Consider the following 19596-nt stretch of genomic DNA (forward strand, 5'->3'; position numbering starts at 1 on the left):
TTAACAGAGGCAGGAGAACGGGCACTGAGAATGCATCTTACCAGCTGCAATTCATAGTCCAGCATATTAGCTTAAGCCCCCTGTCCACTTCCACCTGGTTCGTTATGCCAAGCTATAACTGCGGCAGCTGTGTGAAGTTCACATATCACTTGGATCAAGCTGTGGTAACTGAAGGGATCTAGGAATGATGAACCAGAGACCACATTTTCTACTGATCCGAAAAGCCAGAGATTTGACTGCCTAGGGATTTTTATTTCCCATCTGACTGGGTAATGTGTAGTTTACCTTTTACTTTTAAATAGGAGATTGTTTATCTTTGGATGTACTAGGCAAGCTGGTGCTCTACTTTACCACAAGGGATGAAAACCCATAGAGGAAATAGATCAGTTAGCACTGGATTGTTCTCTCTTGTGTTCGATTCCCTTTTCTGCAAGTGGGTTCATTACAAAATAAGCTTCTACTGTCTTAAAAACTTAAGAGTAACTGCAAAGATTAGTAAAAAACAGTGATTTACATTAGTGAATGTAGTTCTTCAGAATCATGACCCATCAAGAATGAATATGCACTAATTCTGCCGTTCAGTGTAGGGACATTGTTCAAGCCTGTAGTGGTTTATTTCTAGTATTACTTGGTCTTTTGGTAATTAATAGTGGATAGTGATGGCAATTTTGTGGAGTGGATATTTGTTCTCAGGTAACAGAGTAGGCTCTCACTCACTGTAAGGTGCATACTTGGGCTGCTACTGCCCATCTGTTGCCATATTTAGAAGATTGGGTGGGGTATTTTTGCCAAGGACATGTTTCCAGGCTCTGCCTTCTTTCCAGAACCAGCTGTCAAGGCTACAGGAGGCAGACACAATACTGTTCATTTCTGATGGGATAAAATGTGGTCATTCACCTCTGGATTTGCTTTTCATTCTACTGAGGCTAGATGTCTATAAAAAAACACCAAACACAGATTTTGGTGCTATTGCATCACTTAAAGAATAGCTCCTTCTTTTCTGTCTGTATGAAGAAATCTGGGTTTCTCAAGTTGTCCTGTTATAACTCACTTGTATTGCATCAGGACTGAACTGCAGAGAGCAGGTTTAGCTCTGCTGTGCTGAGTTTAATGATCTGTCCTTCTCAGTGTGTGTGTGGGCACTAAACACTAGGTGCAGTTGCTATGTCTGCCTTCAGTTCAGCCTTTCAGCAGAAAGAGGGAGAATCCACTTTATTTGTCCAACAAATTTCCTATAATTCTGGGATGTCTTCGAAATCAGACACAAAGGCAATGATTTGGACAAACTGGTGAAGTCAGTAATACAAGAAAACATGGAAATAAGAATTAATAGTCCACAAGTAAATCATTACTCCAAGGAGTAAGTGATAAACTGAAGAGCAACATGGGATGATGTCACTCGCTTCCTATCAGTTCACCTCTGCTAAGACTTTTCAGTTTGCAGAATAGTGGGAATAGGGTGGCAACATGCAGCTACTTTATGACCTTTAAAATAATTTGCTGTATTCTTATTAATTCTTTTAAGACAGGTTTTTTTATACTAACAAGGAGTCTAAATCTAATTGAAAATTCTACCTTAAAAATTATTAGATTGTGCGTATATTGCAAAGACTGATAAAACATAATTAAAGTATGTTAAACTGAAGCTGATAAAGTTCTCATTAATTTGTCTATAAATACGGTTTGTGACCATCTGGTCTTCTGAGAACTAGATGAGAACCATAAAAACAGGCAACTTAGGTTTTATACAAACATCTGGGCAAAATATAAGAATTTCTGGCAAACACACCAAATTAAAAAAAAATTCTTGAACTTTGACCCCGGGCTTATTTCCATTCATGGATTTCTCCTTTTCTATAATTATTTTTAAGGCACTCTCTCCCTTTATCTCCACCTTCTGGACTTGCCTGACTTTCTGGAGGCAAAGACGTTGTTGTTCAGCTAACGTGTTCCTGCTGTTTTTATTCTTCCTTCAAGCAGCAAGTGGGCCTGTTTGCCTGTCTCATCCAAGGCAAACATCCTGATGTTGTTGTGTTATGCTTTTGTTTGCAAACATTTATTTGAATGTGTGTTCTTTTTTTTTTTTTTTTTACAAAAATTAGCGCTTTTCCTCCAAGTCCAGCTGCCAGAGACATGTGAAAATTTAATTTTATTTCAAAAAAAATTGTTCCTACACCTAATCTAGTGGTTTCGATGTAGAACGTGAAAATTCAACTCTATTGATGCTACATAAGAAGGCAAAACTCATACTTTTATTATTTTCAGATCTCATAATTAAAAATAAATCTAATGGTTCATGAGTTGACTTGTGCTAATCAATACTTGGGGCTGGCATTGCAGTATATGGCACAGTAACCCACGGCAAAAAACATCCTGTCCTGTATTCATGTAAAGGCAATGTTTGACATTGTGTATTAATCTTATTTAACTCTGAAGGCAAGGGAAATTATGGGGCATTAATTAGACAGGCTGTCTGTAATTAAAAAAATTACGAGCAAATACACGTATTTTGTATGTGTTGTCTCACAAGAAGCGCTTTTGGATTAAGCTGAATTTGCTTTTTTGTGTGAGACTCTCAAAAAAGCATATGTAGAATTTTTATGGCTTAATCAATTGATATAACTAGTTTAATCGTGAGGTAAGTGGGATTATTTTCAAAGCTAAAATCCTCTGCTTCCTAAGTATATAAATACATAAGATTGAAAGCAGTCACAACTGCCTTATAGCTTGAGAAAATAGATACTTTTTCTCACTCGTTTAGTTTTAATAGAGGTTATTCTTTCAAAATACAAATATTTTAGTAGCTCACAAGATTTTTTTTTTAAAAGCAGACTAGCACCACCTGGTGCTGAGCAAAGTTTTTACGATCCATTCAAATAACTTTTTTTTTGGGATTATTGCTGTACAGTTAAACTACTGCCTTTCACAGTCATGATTTTGGGTCAAATAATTAGGGACATAAAATTATCTCTATTTTTAATGCTTCCTGGCCGTTTTTTCTTACGGGCACTTTTTTTTTTCCTAAATCTTTATCCATTATTTACCAGTTTTGGGGGCACTTTAAAAGAAGTTCTTCTCGTAACTTAAGCATTCTGGACAGATGTAAAAAGTTATTGATTAAAATCTGATTTCTCAGCTTTTCTTCAGCTGGTGTATATTTGAGGATGATGAAGAACTACACCTAAAAGTGTACCTTGCCACTCTTTTTCTTTATTTTTTATTATTTCTGGGCTTCCTTATGGTGCTCAGAAGTAAAAGCGTAATTAAAGTTAAAACCTACATCCTCAAATGACTTAAGATGCCTAAAACCTGTCAAAATCAATGGGAAGATAAGTGCCTGAGGATGTATCCCTAAGAACTATATTTCCTGGCATTATATATTTGTTTCTGCAAATAATTAGAGATAGTGTCTAGTTTTTAAGTTGTCTATTTCCTGCTTGATATTTATAATGTCCTCAATGGAAGCCTATGAAAAGTATAAAAACCCCCTTTGCATGTGACATCCTAGCAGGAACCTTAAATTCCAGCTCTATCTTGAAGCTACCTAGAATGATAGCTTAGGTTTCAGTCTCCAGCTGCACTGTCACTCTTAAGTCTTTCTGATTCTGGAGACTGCACAAACAATGAAAGGAAACCAACAGCTCATCATGGAAACTGAAAAGAAACCCTGTCCCCCAAAGCTCAGATGCATTTCTCCTTACCTATGGTGCCACTTGGGAAAGATGCTGAGCCTAATTTTTTCCTGCTGAAACCATTGAATGCTAAAGCTATTGGATGACAAACTTCCATAAAACTTTATGTATTGACAAAAGGGCTAACTGGTGTTGACTGTTACTGTGAAGAACATGAAAGAATGAGAGAGTTGTTTTTCTGCTTGATGTTTTGTGCTTCCGTGTTGCAGTTTACCATTCTTTCCTCCTCAGTGACTGATAGCTAGTAACATTATGATCACTTTGTCCCATTGACACCACTTGGTGTGTCATTGTTTTGATTGTTACTTTTTAAAGATCACTTGCACGTACTTTTTTGTGAAGAAAGTTATTTTTATGAAACCAATGCATTTGTACAATAAACAGCAATACATTCACAAAATAAACAAGCCCATAACTAGGTCAACTGTCACAAATGATTAAGGGATAGTTTGTTTGTCACAACATTGGTTTGGAAGTTTTTGTTGTTGTTTTTTTTTTTGTTTGTTTGTTTGTTTTTAACTTTATGTGTTTAAAGTATTGAAAACAGTTTAAAATGGTATTTTTTTTTTCAGATTAATGAGGCAGAACTAATCATTTTCATATTCAGAAATTGCTGACCAGGAAGCTAATGCAAAGAGATACTAAGAGTATACCTTGAGTGCACACAGCAGGGGGGTAAAGATCTCTGAACTACCAAGCCAAAAACTTACACAATAAGAGTGACCGTGTGTTATTTGCTTGACCCTTAAAGTCTGATCAAAGCTGGTTAACTTGGGCATAGTGTTGTAATGATACATTACTGTGCTGTGCTACTTATCAGGAAATCAAAGCTCTAAAAATAACTGTTATTTCTTAGATAGTTGCTAGCTAGATGACAAAATCCTGGTGTTAATGTAGCCTTTATGATTTCTGTCATTTGGGAGAGAACTTTGTACACATGTTGTGTCATGGCTTGGCTCGATTGCCTGTTGTTTTCCAGCATCCATGCTATTTCTCACTGCATACAAACATAAAAATTAGGACAATCATAAAGTTGTTTAGGACAGGAGACTCTCTGTTACTGAGGTAACACAATTCTAATCATACTATAATCAACTTTGGTTTCTTCCAGTCTCTGAAATCTCAGCTATTTGTTTGCTTTCCACCTTCTCAAGACACTGTGATCTAACATAGTCTCCTTCTACTTCCTTGATTCCTTCCATGTAGCAGATGTGCTTGGCCATCTTGATCCAGTGCATAGGATGACACAGCTGAAAGGAGGCTGGGGGACTGCAGAGACAGAGCCATTGTGTCTAATCCCGTGCCTCAAAGCCCTGGAAGATCCACTCAGCTGCAGGTAGTGTCACAGCTTCTTTCTCACTGTGTGACTGTAGCTGTAAGCAAGTATCCATCACATTTCTTGTGCAGGTATGTCCTGAATGCGTGGGCTGACCAATAAATGGGATCTTATAGCCTGCAAGAGAAGGTGAGAGGCCTGCTATTCACTGATTTAATTTCAAACACTGAAAACATTCCGCAGCCTGTTTCCGTTGCGGACGGTTTTACTTCACCTTCTGTGCTTCATGATATGGCTGTAGTTAGAGTGGGCTTGTTTTCAGTATCAGCAGAGGGACTTCATAATCCAAATAAGCAACTATGCTGACAAATTTTCACTGACTATAAATTTTAATTTGCGAGCAAGAAACACTAGAGGGCATTGAAAGTTCTGTGCACATATATCTGCTAACTCCACAGTGCTCTAATTCAACAGCTGTCTTCTCAATGTGATTAACAAATAAAAGATTACTAACACGATGGAAAAAGCTGTGGAGGCCATGTGCAGACTGAAAAACAAAACCCAACAACTTCTGGCACTTAAATGACAAGTATAATGATTGCTTTGGTCAGCCAGCACATGCAGTGCACACAATACAAACCAACATAATTGAAGTTGCACTTTTCTCTGAAAATGGAAGCAAAAAGATATTAGGTACAGCCACTTCTGAAAATTGAATTGTATAATGAATTATATAACTTGGGACTGGCAGCTAGTAGGGTTGTATATTCTAACCTATCTCTGGTCTGAGAAATAGAATGTGTTTTTTGTTCTGCATGCATTGTACAAATTCTGTTCAAAACTTACATCCTGATAATTTCTCTAGGGTCTGTTTAAGTGCATGTGTTCTCATAAAGAGAGGAAGAAAGTAAGGGCAGAATGAGTATATACAAAGGGAAGATTTTAGAAGTAGTTTGGAAGTAATTTGTCAGTGATAGGAGTAGAACTTGCAGGATGGTCCTTTGATTTTCCTGCAAAAAATGTGGGCTTTTCAGAAACTTCTGTGTCCTGTAATACAAGTCACTGATCTTTCTTCCCGAAAACAATAGTGCTGGAAAAATTCCAAGGAGGTGAAGTTCTTGAGGCAGAGCTGTGCATATGTGATATAGCAGAGGAATGTCTTCCTTTGAGGAGAAAGGTTGCTTGCCCTCTCTTATCTCTCCATCTGTTTCAGAGGTCTGTATGTGTCTGATATGTCTGTATATGGCAGATTTCAAAAAGGGTATTATTTTGAAAAGTGCAGATGCTGCCACAGTGCCAGAGGTAGTGATGTAAAGCGGTGCAAGGAAAGGCAGCCTCCTCAAGCTTCTCCATTCCTATCAGTCTTGCAAACTCCTCCTGCTTCTCCATTTCTATCAATCTTGCAAACCTGCACAGAACTACGTACCATCATAGGCCAGGGGTCCAAAACACTGGCATTTATTGCTGTTTCACTTGCGTGTAGTTCTGTGTTTAATCAAAAATGAGTAAGCCTGGCTGTTTTTACCTTAATCTTTTTGCATACTGCTAAACTACCCAGCCCATATAGCTATTTAACATCATCTGTCATAACTGAACTACTCTTAGGGATTTTAGAGATTTCTGTATCAAGAAAAAGACATTACTTATTTTTGTGAGTCTGAGTTTGCTTTTGGGAAAATCAGAGAAGATGGAGCATACTTCATACAGAAGTAGGATACATATACACACTGATGTCATTATCAGGGATATCACTGCAGTGAAGCAGAGAAATAGAAAGCCAACTCCAATGAAACTGTCCCATGACTTTAAACCAGTTCTAACAAAGGCATATTTCCATTAGAGAATGAAGACACGTAGTAGATAGGAATCTTATGAAGTATGTTCTGCAATAAGAAAACAAGCAGACAGCACTTCTTGTCCAAAGGGGAATCATTGCCTATTGCTATTCTAAGGCTCTTGTGCAAAATCCAGTGTAGAATGTAGTACTTTGACTTGCACATAAACCAATGGTGACTAAAATGTGCTTTTACAAATAGCAAATGAGTTATTTCAAGATCTGAATTATGTACTATGGCTACAGTACAGATGATGCTTTCAAAAAAGTATGTTTTCTAGGGGGAAAAAAAAAAAGGGAAAAGGAGCTTTTTCATCACTGGATTAGTGTTTCATTTTCAAAAAATCTGATGGCCAAATAGAAGATAAGTAAAAAGTAAAATTTAAGCACTTCCAGGAACACTGGTGGCAAGGTTGTACTAGAGTGTATGTTTACCTGGTAACAAGAAGAATAAAGAACAACTTTTAGCAAGTGAGAACATCAAATGGACTTTCTCTACCTGTCATAAGCCCCAGGTCTTACAAAAATAACAGAAATCTTACTGTGTCTTTCACAAGTTGCCAATAAAAATTTGTAAGGGTTGACGTCACACAGAAATGTTTTAAGAAATTACAGCAAATCATCAATGGAAGCTACAAAATGAAGACCAGAACTCCCATAGTGTTTCTCTGTGGTGCAGCACAAGATTTGTGTTCACCAGTTCAGGCTTTTGTGAATAGCTTTCTTTTTCATTATGACAAACTGCTGGAGTTGCCACTAGCTATATTTTTCAGCAGAACAATTGCACCGTGGGATTTGAAAATGTTTCTGTTCAAAGTCTCAGATGCTGTGGATTCTGCTTTTTGCTTGCAGCTGTTATGGAAGGGAATTTAGAAGCAGGCACACAAGCTGAAGCCCAACACTGAACTGAACCACAGCACCAGAACCTTCTGCACCAGAAACACCTTGTGTTTTGTCATCGTATTTGTCTTTAAACCTTGTTTTCTTTACCATTTAACTATTTTTCTGTTCATAATCAATTGGCGCTAAGAATGTGCGCCTTATCAGTGCTTAGTTGTTGTCCATCTCAGGTAGTGGAGAATGATACAATATTTTTTTCTAGCTATGGCTAATCAGAAAATTATTTTGACTCGCCACAATGATCCATGCCTTAATCTGCAATTTTCTGGTTTCAAACAACATACATTTTCATAGCTACTGTACCACTGGGAAACAGGAGTGTAACTGTCATTTAAGGTCTCTTGTGACAAGTTGAGATGTACCATCACTCTCTGTGAGCCACACTGTGGTGGGGTTTCTGGCACAAATCAAATATTAATAAAACACGGAACAAGTATTTGTAGGCAGGTTGAGGAGACAGCTGCATAACCAGAACGCAGCCAAAACAAATGAGAATAAAGCATTTTATATTGACTCTTGTTGCCATTTAATCTCACTATAACAGCTTTAGCTTCACTAGGAAAAGATGTGTAATGAGTTAAACATTAGAGTCCTAGTGTACTTAAGGCAGATGCCATTACATTTTTAGGTTATTAAGATAAAAGAAAATATCTTTCTCAGGAGGATCTTAAGACAAGGCCTTCAATGCTGGAATCTGCAAATTATTTGCATGTCTTTAATGTGCACAAAATACCTGTCTGATTGCCTGGTAGCATTGTAATATCTGGTATCTGCTGCATAAACCGCTTCGACTTATGTTTACCTAGAGCTCTCTTAAGCGTAATGGTTTATATGAAGAAAAATCAAACTGCATTACAACAGAGCACATATCTTCAAGTTAAAATGGCGTGCCAAAATAAAACCAAAGGATTCCAGAAACATCTATAAAGGCAGAACGTATGCAGCTGTTTTTATTAATGCCTCGTTATGTCAAGATGCATAACAGGCCTTCATGATTATAATAAATCAATGACAAGGTATGCAATAAAAGTCATACTGTAGATTAGGGTTCTGTTTTCTGATTGGTAACTGATGAAGTCATACTCTGAATTTACTGGAGAATACTGGAAGGGTAAGGTGTAATCATATTGTTTAGATTATGCACTAGTTTCCATCTAATAGTAAACTATAAAGTACACCTGTTGTTATTTTTTTTTCTGAAGTATTATTTGAAACATTTATAATATTTCTGCTTATATTACATGTGGACAGTGTTTTAAAAATACTTCTAAAACAATGTCACTTAATATACCAACACTTTAAAGCTCACTGATTGTACTAGCTCTGGCACCTTTTATTGTATTGACAAGTACCACAGTGGTGCTGTGCATTCCTTTGGACATTTATTTGTTAAAATATCCTGTTTTCTTTACCTCATGTAAAATGAATGTTCAGTACAGAGAGGAACAGCTAAAGATGTGTGAAAACAGCAGCTGGTCAGTGCAATTAAAAATACATTCTTAAACTTGGAGAACTGGATTCTCAGCTTTAAGGTCTACTGTGAAGAAAGAAATAAAACTTGTAATTTATATGTCTTCAGTTCCATATAAGTAAAGCTGTGGAAAGTGTGCAAGTTTTTAAAGTATAGGTCAGAATCTGACTAGAAGATAGGCCTTGCACAAGAATTTCTCTGATTTCAGGCTGAGTATTGAGGAATGGAGTCAGCTAAGTTGCTTTTCAGAATCCTTTTGAGTTGTGGTTGTGCCCTGATCGCTTTCAGCATTCTGCAGGGCAGAAGCAGCTCTGTGGACAGCAATCTTGGAGTTCATGAAAACTAGTGCAATTATGGCTTGACTCCCAAATTGGACAAAATTTGCAATTTTTATTAGTCTGATACTTGGCTTTATGAAGGTCAATATGGTTCACAAATAATAATAACAATGTGATTGATTGCATTTAGTGGCACATAATTGATAAAATAGGTACTTTAAAACATCACAGTATCACAGTATGTTTGGGATTGGAAGGGACCTCAAAAGATCATCTAGTCCAATCCCCCTGCTGGAGCAGGAACGCCTAAGTGAGGTCGCACAGGAACATGTCCAGGTGGGTTTTGAATGTCTCCAGAGAAGGAGACTCCACAACCTCCCTGGGCAGCCTGTTCCAGTGTCTGTCACCCTCACTGAGAAGAAGTTTTTTCTCAAATTTAAGTGGAACCTCTTGTGTTCCAGCTTGATCCCATTACCCCTTGTCCTATCATTGTTTGCCACCGAGAAGAGCCTGGCTCCATCCTCGTGGCACTCACCCTTTATATATTTATAAACATTAATGAGGTCCCCCCTCAGTCTCCTCTTCTCCGAACTAAAGAGACCCAGCTCCCTCAGCCTTTCTTCATAAAGGAGGTGCTCCACTCCCTTAATCATCTTTGTTGCCCTACGCTGGACCCTCTCCAGCAGTTCCCTGTCCTTCTGGAACTGAGGGGCCCAGAACTGGACACAATATTCCAGGTGTGGTCTCACCAGAGCGGAGTAGAGGGGAAGGAGGACCTCTCTCGACCTACTAGCCACCCCCCTTCTAATACACCCCAGGATGCCATTGGCCTTCCTGGCCACAAGGGCACAGTGCTGGCTCATGGTCATCCTGTTGTCCACCAGGACCCCCAGGTCTCTTTCCCCTACGCTGCTCTCTAATATGTAATTTCCCAACCTATACTGGAACCTGGGGTTGAATGACTGCTGTCCTGTTTACAAACACTCTTTACAAAGTGAAATACATGTCTTACCCTCACTTTTCTCTTTTACATAATGAAGTAAATTCCCTCAGGTTTCCCTCATATATCATGTTTTCTAAATGCTTTTCCCTCCTGTTCTCCTTCAAAACCATTCCCCTATATCTCTTCCATATGACAGTGCCTGAAGCTGTGCACACACTCAGTTGAGGTTCCACTACAGAGCAATTTTTAATGTGATTTTGTTATGACAGTTATGTTAGTATATTCTATACTGAACAAGCTTTTTTTGCAGTAGTACTCTTGGATCATTTGGAATTCTCTTCACTTTCTGCTCTGCTACCTACTAGTTATTTCATTTGTGACACCTGGCATTTACCTTTGTTACTATAATTTTTAAGTATAACTCACATTTGCCAAGATAGTTTTTGATTCTGAATTTATCCTTCAAAGTCCTTGCAACACCTTTTCCTATTGACATGCATACCTGTGATCTTATGAAATTTAATTAATTTTATAAAAGCGTAACTAGAGAAAGCAATGTATACTTCAGCCTTCTCTTAATTTGTTCTCTTTCTTCCTTAAGTAATGGACTGTCTTCTTTCTTGTTAAGATAGAAAATACATACCTCAAATCAAGTAGCATACTTAGGCCTCTTTGTCCTACAGACTTCTTGGGACGTGAAAGAAATAAGAGTTTTCCCGAATGCATTTGTAAGGTCTGGATCCATTTGGCCTCCAAACAGGAAAACTCCACCCTATGTCACAAAAGACAATAAAACAATCTCTTACAATATAATAATACAAACGTAGTGAATTAAAGATACTGTATTCAAATTATTGCTATTATTTTATTAAACCTCAAAACATATGACATTTATTTTTTTATTTCAGGAAGAATTTGGGTGTTTGTAAGATTTGTATTGAACACTGTGAGAGAATATGGGATCTCTGGAAAGCAAATTATGCATTAATATGAGCACATTCCTTTTTAAGGATGGTATGAAAATGTATCATTTCCATTAAACTCAGTGAGAAAACTCCTCAGGAACTAAAACTATGGAGAAAACAAGATTTACCTTGTAGTCTAATCAGAGAGGAGTTATCAATTAGCATTAAAAATGTGTATCAGATCTTCAAGTGTTTGATGCCTATAATAATTTGGCTTCTAAGCCTTTGTAGTAGGAATGATGGTCTTGATCATGTTTGCTGAGTCACACATGGGAAACTTCATTTGGGTAAACGTAGTTAACAACTTTGTAGGTATGATGAAAAAAAGAAAACCTTTTGAAGATTTCCTTCCTAATTTGCCATCCCTTTAGTAGCTGACCTGCATTCTAACTCTCATAAAAAGGCATTTCAAGAACTTATAAGAAGATAAATGGAATAATACTTTTACTTTCCTGTCCTTATATGATTAAGAATGATAAACTCATTAGTGTTCTCAAGTATGTTTTATAATTGAGAAGTGTGTTGCGGTTAAAACTATGAGGTATATCTAGAAAATATACAGCAAACTAATAGGTTAAGAATTTTTAATTGCGTTATGTGTACACAGCATATTTGGGATGCCAGTGGACTATCAGTTCCAATTAATTGGAGCATTTTGTGTGTGTGATTGGGATCTGTGCTTCCATTGTTGATAACTTAGTTTGCTTTCACATTTGTTTTTGTTTTTTTTTTCTATCAAATAATATGTATTTTTTTTTCTTTTTTAAACCAGCAAGTTACAAGGGTACTGTGAAGCATTTATGAAATAATTGCAGAAGTTCTGAGATGTATATATATACAAATTGATGTATTTTCTCCGCCAAAGGAGATATAAAGCATTACATTTTATACTATTAAATGATTTAAATCTCTCTTTTTCCAATGGGAAGAGTTATATCCAAATTCCTTGAACTAATGAAGTACTAGCTGAGTGTGGCAGAACAAATTGTACAAATTGTACAGATGAAGAACTGATTACGTCTTATGTAGCAAATAAGTTTAAGGAATGGCATCTCACTGCTTGCAGACATTTTTATGTTCAGCTCACTCAGTATCATATGACTGTTATAAAATATTCCTTTAGCTATTAGAATCCAAATGTTGTTATCAAGATGTGAAATTAGCCAGCAAAATAGAAAAGAAGTTTAAAAAAACAACAATGAAACAATGACAAACTCTTACATTATGCCAGGTGTTTTAATTCCTCCCTGCAGTGAGGATTTTATAGATATTTTAAGGTGTTTAGTTTCCCCTATTTTTTCTAAGGAATTGTCGAAGTTCTGCTTTCTCCTGGTCTAGATATCTTTCTGCTCAGACATAGGCAGTAAAGTCTAACCTTCAAAAGCATTTTGGCACTTACAAGTGAAGCCAGTAAAAATTAACACGCTGAAATAAAACTGCTGAAAGGCAGGGAGGACAGATACCGTTCTGTTTTGAAGTGGGACAGGCTAAACAATTTCCTCCTGATGTTGGTTTGTGTACTGGGATGTGGAGCAGCCACAGGGAGGGTAAAAGACAGGTCTCTGCCCAGCAGCTGCCATGTACTCTGGAGGAGCTGAGGGAGCCCTGCTAGAACACTGTGAATTACCAAAGCCATGCCAGTGATTGGATTAATATCCTCTTAGCTCTGTATTTCTTGTAACTCCACACGCACTGAGAGTCGGGAGAACATGGGGCAGCCTGGGCCCACCATTACCCCGGGTAATTGGCTCAAGTAGTTAACCACAGTTAAAAATCTGTGCCCTATCTCTGGCTTAAATTTGTGTCAATTCAGCTACAGCCATTGTCCATACCGTGTCTTTTGTTAAACAGAATTTATTTGTCTGAAGATAGCAACTCAGTCCTTTTTTTTTTTTTTTCTAATAAGCATATTGACCTACATAGAGTCTCTCGCTCTAAGGCAGGTTCTCTTCTCCTTGTATCATCTTAATGTCTAAGGCAGGTTCTCTTCTCCTTGTATCATCTTAATGTCTCTTGCATTATCTTTTTCAGCTTTGTAAATACAGTAGAACTATCAGGATCAAAACTATGCAGTATTTCAGGCCCGGTCTCCTAATGTTACACAAAATAATAATGCCCATTTATTTATATTCAGTCCTCCCCAGTCATAGGCCTGAAGGTCACATTCACTCTGTGAGCTGTAGCTTGACAGCAGAAGGAAGGCAAGTGTTCTCTCAATTCTGACTCTAAGTATTTTCCAATCATTACTCTGCAGGATGCAGCCTCTAGTCTATAAATAAAATCTGCATTCTTCACTCCTGGACATAACTCTGAATTTGGCAATGGTGAAATAGAATTCTCATGATCCAAGCTTGCCAAATGATCCAGATCACATCACTTCCTTCCAGTCTGACACTCGTCGTGGATTCCACACATTTTATCGACTGTGATTTTGTATTTACTTCCAGATCGTTGATAAAAATGTTGAATACCAATAAGCTTAGTTCTAATGCCAGGAAAACCCTATCAGATGCAGCCTTACTGAATGAAGATTTCTAATGGATGTCTATTTTGAGATCTATAAATAAACCATTTTTAAGCTACTTAACCTGTGCTTTACGAATATTTTAATGAATCATTTTTCAGTTATAGTTGAAATATCTAAACACATTGCCTTTTAATTTTTAATGTGGTCCAAAGCCAAATATAAACCAAGGATAGTTTCTTTCTTTATTGTACTATTGTTTATAACTGGAAATTTGTATTAATTGACTCTTAACACCAAATTTTCATTCATGTCTCTAATTTCTGATTAGGAATAGCTTAATCCATCTCGATTAACTTGAATGGGAAGAAACTTCTTTACAATTTAAAGTAGTGTTTCCTATGGATTAGCCTCTATAGAGTGAGTCTGGAAGCAGGAAATCCTGGTTTTCAAAATAACTGGAAATCCTTTTTACTTTTGAGTATTTAAGTCTTTCATCAGAATGCAAAGAAAGATTGCTGTTTTTCCCCCAATGGCTGATATGGTCACCATCAACAGTAAGTTGCAAAAGTCAATTTAGATGATTTATTACAGGCCAAATTTTATTTTGTGATGTTTCAAATCTTGTACTGGCTGCACTTTGAGTTGTTTCAGCATGGCCACAGGCACTGAGTTTGATTCTTTAAGGAACAAATACAGTTCTCAGTTTTTACAAGTTCATATATTCATTTTCAACCTAATGGATACACTTAAAAACAAATATACAGCATTTGATTACATAAGCATTTATATCTCCCCAGTGTTCCTATCAGATGTGGAGAGCTGTCAACATGCAATGCAATTCTGTAACTTTTCAACATTATCTAATGAAAAAAAATGCATCAGAACACCAGAACATTTTATGTGTTTTTATTATTCAGAGATGCCCATAATTGCTTTGCATTGCAAAAATACGCCATATTCCAACTATGCTCTCCAGAGATCTGGAACAAGAATTCCCCCTGCTAATATTTAGTTATATTTCTCTGACTGCTGGTGCTTTTGTTTGAAATTACCCATTCAGTCATTACCTTCTGCAGATTTCTACATTAAACGCAACAGTAATAAATGCTTTAATTTTACATTTTATTATCCAGTAAGGCCCTCCAGCTGGCCAGATTCCTCCTCTGTAAACTTTCTGACACTTTTGTTTAGAAGATGTATCAGCATGTACAAGGCAATGGCCAGTGAAATTCCATTATCTCTGTGTGACAGGGAATGCTTTGAAAGGCTGTGTATTTTTAATGAATAGGAAAAATCAAAGACGAAAGAACATCTTGGGCCTTCATACATAACAAAAAGGGCATATTTGTTGACTCATTAATACTAAATGTCAGATTGCCATGTTGACAGCCGGCAGTCTCAAGTGTTCCATCACCTACAGGGAGTATTAAATATAGAATAAATAGTTTGGTGTAAACTGAGGGGCCATTTATCTATCAGAGTAGTGGGTGGGTCTATTAAGTTAATTTATTAACAGTGAAACTCAAGTCACAAAACCTCAGATGAAATTCCAAGCTGTAACTCATCATTTTATAGCTTTCTATTCCCTCCTCCCCAAACCTTGAACATAGCTCTTTCTACAGAAAAAAGTGGCCTTGTTTTTTCTCTTTTCACTCTTCTTCCAGGCTTGGTATTGATTCTGTTTCTTCCCTCACTTCGCTTGCAGAGTTTTTAACCGCTCTTCTCCCTCCTTTCTCTTCACTTCTTGTACTGTACTACTGACATGTGCTTATTCCCTGTTGTTGCTCTAACACTCAGTATTTGCTCTTCCCATTTCTCGTCTTTCATCAGAGCTCGCTTTCTTGCATGGTACGATGACTGTTTGGAGTAGCAGGCTATTAAGAGATCGTATTAAATATTTTGCTCTGTGTTCTTCCTAGTTTTCCACTGGTAAATATTTTACAGTGTTTCTTTTCACTTTAAATAACCAGAGGAATAAAAATATTCTCAGCTTTGTTTGCGTGAGCATTTTATCTCCTGGTCGAAATCACAGTTGGAAAATATTTCCTCTATCCCACTCCCATTTATCTTCTTTGATTTCAAAGAATGAAGGAGTCACTCTGGGTTGCTACTATCCAGATTTATTAACAAAAGGGACAGTATTTCACTAAATTTGTACGTGATTTAGAAGCATGTCTATATCTATATAGCCAACACAGCAGTATGCCTTATTATAACGTTTCCCTGTTTTTTCTTTGCCAGATTCCACCACATGCTATCCTCACTTGTTATATCTCCTCTTCAACTTCCAATCTGATTCAACAGGACAAGGACCTGCTGTGTTTGGATAGTGTGTAGCAATTCAGCTTCCTACAGTTTAAGGCCATCAGGTGTTATTACATAAAACAAAGAATAATAATCCTATTTCTCATATTTATAGTGTCTGTTATTAACCTAAGCTATTCCTATCCCTCCTTGATGTTTACAGTATCTAACATGGATTTATAGACATTTGTCCCAACTATAAATACTATTTTTTGTACTTAAAAAATCTATCCCAGTGATGTTCCTTGTAGGGCAATGTCTTCAGTTCTCCATTTGTCAGACTTTTTAATGATAGAACTGTCATGAAAGCAGCTCCAAGAAGCATGGTTATTGTGTATGGAAAAGAAATAAACCTTGTCATAACTGTGTCATTAGAGAAATATAATGGCCACGTAATAATTTTCCAAAATGTATGTGATTTCTTTTGGCTCCCCTGGGATATCAGGTCTAATTCTTTATGCACACAGAAAGGCTGATCATGTCTGAATTTAAATTACATAAATAACCCTAATTTCCTGATAAACAAAGGAGAAAAACATTAGCTCACAGATTTTTAGGCTCTTAGACTGTTTGGGTTGGATGATTTTCTGGACATTCCTAAACTGACCACAGAGAGCTATCGGTTTTGTATATATAGAGTGAGTAATGAGACCTTAAATAACTTTAATATACAAGTTGTTCCTAATTAGAACTGATCATAATTTCTGATTCTTGAATGTTGAAAACAGGACTAGGACAAGATAGTCAAGAGGAAGTATGAACAAGAGATTTATATGGTAAATATTATGCTATGCCGGTACAGGTGTTGGCAGGTGTGTAAGATACGGGGTCAAGGCCCTGAATGGTGCATTGCATAAAAACTAGTCACAATCTGGCCTGCTAGAAACAGGCTTGAATTAAAACCTTCAGTATGAAGAATCGGTGAATTAAAATATCCAGTAATGTGACTTCTTCCATTGGTAAATATTTTTGCTCCATCAATTTCAGCCCACAAAATCTTCCAGGACCTTATGAGAATTTGCTAGGACAAAAATGGCCCCAACTCATCAGAAGAACAGCAATTAACAGTCTGTTTGATACCCTATACCAAAGGCTCCAGGAGAATCTATCCTGCAGTTGACCCTGTGATGTCAGCAGCCATTCCATGTGTTCAGGGCTGCTCAGCTCTAACACTCATTTGATCACAAGCCAGGCCTGCTGATTACTGAATGTCAAGGAAAACAAGAAAAACCGAGTAGATAACACATCATTGTGCAGAGGAAGGATTGTTGCTGAGAGAGTTCAAAAAGAATATTTTGGATGTGAGTCAAGAAAAAGTTGAGATTATTTGAAAAAGAGTATAAGGTGAAAGGATATGCCAGTGAAAAGGTCAAAAAGGAAGTTTAAGGAAAAAACAACTTGTCTTAGATATTTGAGAACCTTGAATTAACATACTAAGGCTTGATATTGTTGCAAAGAACCAGCAGCTTTCTCAATCAAATCCTATTAGGCTATTGTGTTTACACAAGGTACGACTAACAAATTCTGAAGTCCTTGCTCATATACAGCAGGTCTTGAAGAAAACCCGTGCTGGATCCTACAATGCGGTTCTTACTGAACTGCATCAGAAGAGTAAGATAGGTGTAACTAGATACCAAATGTAATATTTGAAACTTCTTAGACTCTCACATAAACTGTTATTTACATTTAAATAAATAACAGTTTGCGTTAGTTATGCAGTTCCCTAAAAGAAAAAAACAAACTACGGGGCAAGATGACCGGTTAAGAAAGGACACAATTTTGAAATAAAATTATGCTTGCATTAGTCCTTTTACAGCTCTTCAAAGTGCTCAGGAGCCTCTTTTGTCACAAACTACTAACTTCCTGTTTTTCATCAACATATGCCTGCATACTTTGTTACAATATGCAAAAGATGACTCCAGACTAGCATGCTGAATTGAATCTCCTGAGAAGCAAGTTTTAAATGCTTGTTGAAAGCTCCAAGCTATCATCCCTAGATTGTGTTGGTATTCAGACTTGCTGGGCTTTAAGTACCAAGCTACCTTCCTGATGGGTGACGGCAACAATGGATGTTTTTGGTTAACTGACTGGAGACAAAGCATCCTCTTGGAATAACTCTGGAAAGTGGTCATTCAAATAAGTGCTTTTCAATTGTGCACTTTGAAAAATATTTAGAGCACACATCCCAGTTTTATTATGCAATGGTGCATAAAAGTCTGTCAAACATGCTTCACAACTACAAAAGTAATTCCTTTGAAGAGACTGTCAATCTTGAGATCAACCTTAGAGGTTCAGAGATTAATTGATCATATTAAATAAGGCTTTTAAATTTTATTTTAAGTATACCTCTAAAATTGTACTCATTTTAAAATGTCAACTGCTGTAACTCATTATCCCCTTCAGAGCTGCAAGCCTTGGGGCTTATTCTTTCACCAGTTAAGTAACAGCGTAATGTGCCCTTGTGGAGAAATTTAAATCAGAGATTTTAATCTTTTCCTCATTCAAGTATTTCTTAAGCAAAAAGTCCAAAATGACAATGCCGTTACCAACTAACTGTTGCTATCCAAAGGGGCCTACAATTTAGCTTGGCCTGATTTGTCGTTGTGGAGATCATTTACTGTTCTCTAGAAGAAATCAGTCAGTTCAGCTGACTCTTCCAGAGCTGCCTGTTTCAGAGGATATTAGTTGGCTTACTATAACCTGGATACATTTCAGCAGGTTTATATCAGGGGTCGAAGTGAAAGGGATGGGAATAGCAATTTTTTTGTATTGAAATTTATCATTAACAATAATCTCTTTTAGATGGAATTTTCTAGAGCATCTTTCTTCACTTGTCACTGCTTGTTCAAGACCCCAGGGAATTTTGGCAAGAGAGAAACAGGGTAATAATACTCTACTGTGGTCTGTTATGTTTAAGGAATGACCACAACCCTCTTCATTTTGTTACCCTTACCCCAAAAAAGCTTCCAGGTGAGGTGTCCTGGCAAGAATAGGCAATAGAGAAATACAGGATGACCAAAGCTTTTTTTATATTATTTTTTAAAAAATAAACTGTCTATTTCACAGGAAGAATCACTGAGCTGTGAACAATTATTAGTGAAGAGAGAGCCATGCATTACTAATTTTAATGTGACCTCCAAATTTCTCTATAATCAGTGCTGCATCAAATACCCTATAAAATCTCAGCAGCAAAACTGTTATATGTATCATATATGTAGTAATTTATGTATTAATTCAGGCCTTTTACTGTTTTTCAAAAACAAAGTAAAACTTGAGAATGGTTAGTATGCAAAAACTCAAATGCAGGGCAGGAGAAAAAAAACTAATGTTACATGTTCTCCTTTTAAAATATACACACTTCATTGCTAGATCGATTTGTATACAAAAGATATCACCAGAACCACAGGTTTGCTCTATCAAACACTCCTTCAAAATTATTCTTCTTGCAAACACAATGGAATGGTAT

The 19596-nt window shown here is 36.8% G+C and overlaps 1 long non-coding RNA gene across 2 annotated transcripts; it reads left to right on the forward strand.

Moving 5' to 3' along the window:
• Positions 1-157: 157 nt before the first annotated feature.
• Positions 158-17957, forward strand: LOC110361269 (uncharacterized). Of its 2 annotated transcripts, none has more exons than XR_002417749.2 (3): positions 158-269; positions 4899-5028; positions 16068-17957. It is a non-coding gene; the product is annotated as an uncharacterized LOC110361269 (long non-coding RNA). The 2 variants fall into 2 exon arrangements; XR_010472413.1 differs by having other exon boundaries at positions 4902-5028.
• Positions 17958-19596: the final 1639 nt, after the last annotated feature.

Source organism: Columba livia, chromosome 4 (assembly GCF_036013475.1).
Source record: "Columba livia isolate bColLiv1 breed racing homer chromosome 4, bColLiv1.pat.W.v2, whole genome shotgun sequence".
Classification (NCBI taxonomy): domain Eukaryota; kingdom Metazoa; phylum Chordata; class Aves; order Columbiformes; family Columbidae; genus Columba; species Columba livia.